The following is a 9,027-nucleotide window of genomic DNA, read 5'->3' on the forward strand; positions in this document are numbered from 1 at the left end:
TCATAAAAACAAAGATGACTGATACTTAACACACTACAGTATAGGGTAACTGGATTATCATTTTAACAAGTGAAACAGCATTTTCTATCAATATTCAGGCTATATTAAGGTAATCCATAAATGCTGAGACTACTATTAATTTTGCATTATTAGTGACATGCTGTAAATTGATCTTAGTACTTGAAATGCAAGTACCCCTGGGAATTTCAAGAGAGCTCTTTGAATTCCATAGCAGATTATGTATGGCATCAATAAAAAATAGAAGAGCCATCAGCAGTGATTTAAAAATGTACCTCTTTCCTAAATTAAGGAAAGCTTATCTGGGGGGAAGAAAAATATTCTAAATGCTCATAAAATCTAAGCCTGTTTAGCAGCACAGCCTACATGGACTAATAGTCAATTATGTTATCATCTGACATGAATAAAATAGGTCTAGAGATTGTGGTTGCCTTTTGTAAATAGCAGTGAAATAAAGAGGAATTAAGAAATATTATTCTGAAATTGTCAAACTTTGTTGGTTTGAGATAAAAAAAATATAAGAACAAGATTCATGTTCTTTTTGTTGTTGCTTTGTAATATGTTTTTATTTCTCTGTACTGCATTATTCTAATGATTAAATTTATCCCAGCTATTACTCCACCTAAGTCTGTGAGTTACACCAGAAATGAATTTGACCCAATGAGTCAAAATGTATTTATGATTTTTCATAGCCTGTTAAAACTGTTTTTATAGACAGAACTGAGACATTTCATTTAATGGACAATCAGAGGTCAAAATAAAAGTAATTATTAATTTCCTACCTAAAATAATTGTGGATTTTGAATGAACAGCTGTGGCATGTATTTCGTAAGTGAAGAAACAAGAGTCAGAAATCATAAAGGAAATGCCCATAGAAGTATTCACCAGGGTTTATGCAGAGACTATTTCACAAAGAATGTACACAGAGGGTCTGATTATCCACTTGGTTATGCCTGTTTTACATCAGGGTAGCTGTATTGACTTCCCTGCCACCCAGAAGAATCAGGGCCAAGGAGTGCAGAAGGAATCTTGCACAGAGAGATTAAATACACAGGCAGTGTGCATGGAGGCATGAGGAAAGAAAAGAGGAATGGAATGATGCCAAAAAGTATCCAGCTGGATGAACAAAACATTAGGTTTTTTATTGGATCATCATTCATTATGGTAAAGGGCCCTTGTGAGTAGATTTTAGGCATGAGATGGTACATTTTTATGACGATGTTGCAAGTCTGAGTTAAATACCGTCGACATGCTCCTCCAAATCCTACTTATGTTAACAGTTAAGGAAAAGGTTTGGGTTTTTTAAAGCTTGCATTTGTCCACATTCAATCCTGGTGTTAGCTGGTGCCACTCCATTGAAGACAGTGGAGTTGGTCTACTTACATAATGGCTAAATTTGACCTAGTATCTTTAGTAAAGGATACAAAGTGCAGGAGTCAAGGTGCTGGATTTTTTAAAAATATGTATTAAATGTAGCTATTTAAACTGTGCAGCACAGCACATTTTCTGTGCTTATTTTTACACATCATCTAGATGCTGTATAAAGTGTCTTGATGATTTGGTAGCAAGACCCACCAGAAAACTACAAACATACATTTATACATTACTCCTTGATTTCTCTGTCTTAGGTAGAAAGGAATTATTTTTCTATTGAAGTAGCCTGAAACATTATGGTGAATTCAGTTTCAGGAGAAATATGAATGTGTGGTGTCTGAAATGCTGGTGTTAAACTCTGCTGGGAACAGAATGTGTCAGAAAAAGGACAGCATGCTAAGGATCTTTGACTGGAGCGATGGCTGGAAATCATTTGGAGAAAGTATTCTGTTACTGCTAAACAGACTGAAATGTTTAGAATGTGAACTGTTCAGACAGTTGAGTGTTTTGGGAAGTGGCACTACACCATGGCAACTAACATATAGTTTTTCATTGCTGCTACAGTATTACACAGGAGAAAGAAAAGAGGAAATGCCCAAAGAAAAGTATATACATATACACATAGATGGACAGACATATCCACAGACAGACAGAAAGGCATATTCTGTATCCACTAGTTCCATGCACTGTTGTAACATTAAGTCCTAAATGGCTACATTTTGTGTTTGTATTTCTCATTTAACTGACAAATGAGTACAAACTCCTGCAGACAGAAAATTATTCTGACCCAGCTATCTAAAGAGTCTCCAGGGTGTTGTTCATCTCCAGAAGAGTACCAGTATAACAAACTGAGCTGAGAAATTGGCTCTTGATACAACTCCTTTGGATGGGAGCATATAAACAACTTTGGGCTACAACTTCCCACTTTCAAGTCAAATAATGCCCTTTTTAATGGATTTTAAATCACAAGACAGAAGAACCAAATATCTGCCTCTCAGAGGTTTTGGAGGGTGGCAGAATCCTAGAGGCGTGGAAGTATAGCACTGGGAGCTGCTGTTATCCCTTCCAATGTATCAATCATTATAATTCCTAGGGGAGAGATGTAGCTGGATCTTAGAAAGGATAAGGCTGTTATGGCCAAGGCCTCAGACCACTGTTTAGCACAAGTAGCTGAGGTGGCCTCAGGGACAAGGGGAAGCCATTCTTACCCGAAGTCCCCTGCTAAGGACTGCAGATTCTGTGTCAATTGAAGTATTCCTGGGCTTTCCCAACATAACCCAACCTCTTGGGACAAAAGCTGAAAATCTGCACAGCCACAAACCCTGCTCTGGTCCAGTCATGCTCTGCTCCCTGCCCCCTCCCCTCCACTTGTGCTGCCACACCAGAAACCCTCTGAAGTGAGGCTTAATGTAATGGAGAAAGTACATCACACCCTGGAGTGCAGATCTCCTTGATCCAGTCTCTCCCTTCTGCTGAAAAACCACACCAGTTTCACTGACTGCGTGGAAGTTGGATTGGCCCTTCAGTGATGACACACTAACTACAGGGACCTTCGGGGTCAGAAAACTGAAGATAACATGGAAGTAAAATATTGTAAAAATGCAACATGGTGTACGCAAAACTGTAACTAATTTTACATTTGCAACAACAGCTTCTTGAATGACATAAAATAAACCAGACATTTTCAAGGTTTTACCCAATGCTCAATTAGTAAAGATGAACAAAATGGTTCAAACAAAAAAGGAACCAAACCTAGAACCCTGACCATCCTTGAATTCAGGCCTTTATTTAGATTTAGATACAGCCAGGCTCCCTTCTGCCTATCCCAGTGCCTTTCTCTGCTCCTGTTACATCCATAATGATCCTCAATTCACTTGCTGGCCACTCCCCTTTTTCTTGACACAATCCTCAAACCATTCCCTACCACTGTTGTTTCCTCTTTTCTGCCTTTGAAGATTCCTGGTGACTAGTAGGCTTAACAGCCTAACTGCTGGACCCTGAACTTTCACTCACAGCAAACTTTCTGGCACTCTGGGTTCTTATCTGCTTGTTGTTCTCCAGGATGCATAGTGATCCTTTGACATCCCAGAGGGTATAAAATAGAGCAAGACCTATTGGGCCTAATGAATATTCAAAGGAAGAAGGGTTGGGGGTAGAAGTGAACAAGGGCATATGCTGAGAAGTTTGTTGAAGGGCTGGGAGCATGCTAAGGACTCATGGAAAGGGATTTAGTGCATGCTGGGGGAAGGGAGGATGTTCCTGGATCAGAGCTGCATGAATAGTAAATAAACTCACTTGTGAAAATATATACTAATAAAAGTGCTGAGTTTACTATGTAAAGATTCATGAGGTTATTGTTATTATTTAGCGTAGCATCTAGAGGCCCCAGTCAGAATCAGGATTCCATTGTGCTAGGTGCTGTATATGTATATAGTGGGAAATCGGGCCTGCCTCAAATAGGCAATCTTAATTGCCAGTACAATCTACATAGACAAGACAGATGAAGTGTGAGAGAAAAGGACTGTAATCTGAATTTTACAGATGGGGAGTAGAAGCACATAAAAATTTAGTATTTGAACTGAAAAGTATGTGCGAAAATATTCGCAGAGCCTCAAACTTCTATAAATTTTGTCACTACTGATCCCATGTCTGAAAAGTCACACTAGAAGTGGCTTGATTAGTCATGGTTTTGTATTTACTATACATTTTCTCCGTTCTCCTGTTTAAAAAATATTAGTAGTCCAATCTAGGTGATCACGAATAATGGATAGTGAATAACAAACATCAAATGACCAGTTTGCAAACAAATCATGACCTGAAAATTGTTCATCTATACTATACATGTGACTAACAAATACATCTGAAGAAAATTAGAATCAATTCACAAATAATTCACTAACCAAAGGGCTAAACTCATAATCAGTGAAAATATTCAGCTCTCACCTGCGTGTCTTTGTGAAATGAGTTAATGTTCAGATAAGCATTTGAATTTTTGATAGCTTACATGAACTGAATCTCCAAACCTTTCCAAAGTTCACATCACTACTGATTAAATCTTTGAAAATCACTTTACCATTTCTTTAAATTTCTTGCAGAAAAATCTACAAAAGAAACTAAAAGGAAAGTACTTTATTTTCCAAATCCTTATGATCTTACTTCTCAATGTCCCAAGAGCCATATAACTAACACTGGACACTCAGTAACAGACTTGAAAGTTGCCATACTTCAACAAAAAGACTTCTAAAACAAACTCCAGTGCGAAACTGCAGAGCTGGAACTCATCTGCAAACTTGACACAATTAGACTAGGTCTGAATAGAGATTGGGAGTGGTTTAGCCCACTACAAAAAGTAATGTTCCCTCTTTTGGCATTCACACCTTCTCATCAATTGTTTTGAATGGGACTCATCCATCCTGATTGAATTACCTCGTTAACGCTTGCTCTCCTCACTGTGATGTAACTCACCCATCCTTGCATGTGTATGTATATATATCTGTCTAACTGAAGTTTCCACTTCATGCATCTGATGAAGTGGGTTTCTACCCATGGAAGCTTATGCCCAAATACATTTGTTAGTCTTTAGGGTGCCACAGAACTCTTGTTGTTTTGCTGAAAAGAAACTAACACGGCTACTTCTCTGGAACATTTTGAATATGTCATGAAGACTGAAAATCAGCATTACAATTTTAAATTAGCAGCATGTGAATCTTTAAATGATGTGGGGTTAATTTCTTACATGTACCATATTTTGTAACCATATTTTGGTTTCATGATTCATCACTTCTAAAATAAATTATTTACATTAAGATACTGTATAATAACAGCAGGCTGATGTGGGTAAAATTGGAACTGAAAACAGGGACATAGCTGATAATGAGTTACTGCTAAGAAATACATGTATTCGGTGTTAGCCTCAAACAGGAATCATATGGCTCATGAACTCATAACCTGATTATTTTTAGTAGTTTTGCAGGAGTGATTAAGCAATCAAATCTGGTATGCAAATTGTATGCCCATCCCATAGAGCAACTAACAATTATAATATCTAACCTTTCCCATTTTAAGGCAGATTGGAACTTCTATACAAAAACAAATATTTCAAATAAGAACAAATACAGCGTGTAAATTCTGTCCAAACAAATGCTGCTCATGCTATAAATAATTGTAGTAGTGGGATAGTTGGTTTCTACAAGCCAACATTCTTTTGCTGGGATGCTATTTAACAAAAATATATAATATAGAAATAAAATTGAAAAAAATAGAAGAGATACTTAAAGAAATATTTACAATCTAGGGAAACTGAAATCAGCTTTTCCAGATGGAAGTTATTTCTAAAAGAAAGGCAATTTACAGCTGCAAAGTATCACTGAAGCAATAGAAACAAAATACCCCTCATTATTTAAAGGGCCTCAGCACAGTTTTTAAAACAATAAGCACAATTTTGGCCAAAATTGTTTACAGAAGTGTTCATTGCTAGATTTCTCATGTGTAAAATAATTGTATTGGAGCATGCAAAATGATAAATAGCTAATTGACTCTATGAATTGTGTGTAGAATTGTTGTTTGTACACATAAAACTTAATTTTGGGATTTCCAGAAACATGGACAATACAAATTTAGTGGACTTGAAGGTGGAGAGGGCAGAGGAAGGATTGATGTGGTCTCATTTCTTGGAATAATAGAATAATTTGAGTGTTGCTGATTCTGGATTCTCTAGAAGTTAGGGAATTGGAAATTAGGAAGGCCATAATTTTGGTAGGGTCTGACTCATTAAACATTAGATTCAGGCAGTGTTCTGCTTATGGGCAAGTGATATATTGGAGAAAAAAGAATTGTAAATTTGAGATCAAAGATTTCTTGCTTTGGGACCATGGTTAATATTAGACATAAGACAAACAAAACTTTTTCGCAGGAGAATTTTAGATTTTGAGGCACTTATTTAAATATACAAAACTCTGGAATTCACAGATCAGGCATCCTAAATGTAGTTCATTTTATTTTAATTAATTAATTAATTAACATTCATTCTTACTTTCTAATAGTGTTCTACTTTGTGTGGCTTAAAAAAATGCAGTGTTAGATATCCAAGCCTAGGTTGGCAATCCAATTAATAGCTCAGGTGACATGATTGCAAATATACTACTGGAATATGTTCATTTTGGACTTTGATTGATGAGATGTTTCACAGTTTTAAGTCCATTTCTGCAGTTACAAGTATGATTGTGTCTCAGACTCCATTTATGGACAAAGTAGGTGCATCTGCCATGTGATCTGTGGATGCAATTCAAAGTGAACCATATTTTCTGTGGGAGTGAAAATCCCCTGGGTTTTTCAGTTGGTCCCTTGATAAGATATTTCTTTGGAATGTTGGCATCCTTCCACCTTGCCCACCATTGATCTGCTCAGTGAAGTTGCAGACTTCACAGCAATAGAAATAGTTTTCTGATAGTGTCCACAATGTACAAGACATTTTCCAAAACGAAAAGAAGACACAGTCTGTGTCCAGAGGAGCTTACAACCTAAAAACAGACAAAGAAGGGTATGTGAAAGGGTCAGAAAATATTAGGAGAGTGGTCAAGGTGGTGCTTAGCCACATCTTATTCATATAAGGTTACATTTTTCATAGTTCTTGCATCCACTTCCCAAACAATGAATACATTAGGTTCAAATATTCCTCAAACTGGTCAATGTAAGACAGCTAGTTTCCCTCTAGGTGTCCCCATGGATCTTCGTGTGGGACTTAAGTGCAGAAAGGATAGAGGCCTTGTGAATGAGTTTAGGAAAGACATTTCAAGCTTAGATGTGGTGTGGAAGAAGGCATGGAGATGTGATAAACTGACAAATGGGTAGTTAAGGCTAGCATCATTAGCAAAGGTTGGGGGGACACACAAAATGAGATAAGGGAAGTGCACAATTATGCAGAATTTTAAAGACAATGACAAGAAGCTGGGACTTGATGTGTGAAGCAGAGCATGTGTGTGTGTGGACCAGGTTGGGGAGGGGAGAGGGAATGGCATGACTGGAATGGTTAGCAAGGAACGGAGAGATGGTTGGAACATTTTCAACCAACCATTTTCCCCCATTAAAATATGCTGTTCCATCAAAGCCAAAACATTTTTGGGACATGTATTGGTTTTGATGAACTTTTCACTGGGAAGTTTTCTACAGTCCAGGGTGGACTCCCCAGTCACTTCCAGAGATACAGAGAAAGCAAGAGAAAGAGAGGGACCAAAATAAAAAACCTGATAAAAAATGGATGTTTAGACACAATTTCATTTTCTGAAACCATTTAAAAGATTTTGGTTTTGTTCCAGTGCAGAATAAAAAAGAATTTTGAAACCTCAGAGGTTATAACAAATTGTTGTTCTTCCGCCAGATCTACAGGAGGGAGATAGTGGGTCAGAAAGGACTGAATAAAAATGGAGTCAGGATTTGAGTATTTGACCCAAATCATAAGCACCTACCTTTTTCTGTACTGGCAGTGTCCCAGCAAGAACTTACCCACTCATTTTAACCTAAGATATATGAGTTGGCAGCTGTATTTTATTTGAATAATGTACTACCAGGTTTGTGCTTATATTAGCAGAATTGATAGTAGTGCACAATGACTGCTCTTTACTGAAAGGTTTTAGTGATGGTAACATAGTCATTACATATTACATACATATTCAGTTAGTTGCTGGAAACATATTCATTCATCTTGTTTAAAAAAGAAAAGAAAAGACCTAGACTGATTTTTTTCACACTGAAAGTTATGAAGGCCCCATCTCCAAAAGATATTTAGGTGTTTAACTATCCTTTAAATTAATTGGAGTTATGCATTTAAGTACCTGTGAGGATCTGGGTCCAAATTCCTATCTGAGCAGCTGAATAGAAGAGTCCTGATTTTCAGAAAGTATTGCGTAGCTGCTGTTCGGTTGACTTTAATGGGATTTCAGGGTGCTCAGTGTTTTTGAAAATCAGACTACTTTTAAATAGAGGCCCAGAATGGATTTAGGAGCATAATTTTAGGCAGCCAGGTCTGAACGTTTTGGCCATGTTCCTATAACAGGAACTAAGATATATAAAGGGATCCATTTTAACCTTAACATTCTTATTTAATATATTCTTGTTCTTTATTCACCCCAAATATATACATTCATCCGAGTAGTCAAGAATCAGTTAATAATCCTCGTGCGTAATTCGCTTCTACAGTTAAAATTGGGAAGGGACGCCCTCTAGAGGTCACGTTACAAAGAAGTTGACAATACCGTAAACAGAAACGGACTTTCTTGGCTGGGATTGTGTAGTAAAACACCAGTTCTGCGTGTTTTACTTCAGTTGGATTTTTTTTCTAAACTGGAAATGAACAACCATTGAACTGAATACATAATAAAATAACGTTAGAAAAAAGTAAGTCGTGCTTTTAAGACAAGTTACAAAAGGGCAATGCTCAAGTGTGCTACTATATATGCTGATGCTACCTCACTGATATGGAGCTATTCATAGCTGAATGCAGCTTTATAAACCCCTTTGAATAAATTGAAATTACTGTTGTAAAATCTCGTCTTTGCCTTCTGTTATAAAATCTGATCTTCCCCTTTTGCTGGCTAGTTACTTTGAATACAGGCACCCTCAGCGCTCCTGATAATACAC

Source organism: Emydura macquarii, unplaced genomic scaffold (genome assembly GCF_026122565.2).
Source record: "Emydura macquarii macquarii isolate MOO-44397 ecotype Brisbane River unplaced genomic scaffold, CSIRO-AGI_Emac_v2 contig_499, whole genome shotgun sequence".
Taxonomy (NCBI): domain Eukaryota; kingdom Metazoa; phylum Chordata; order Testudines; family Chelidae; genus Emydura; species Emydura macquarii.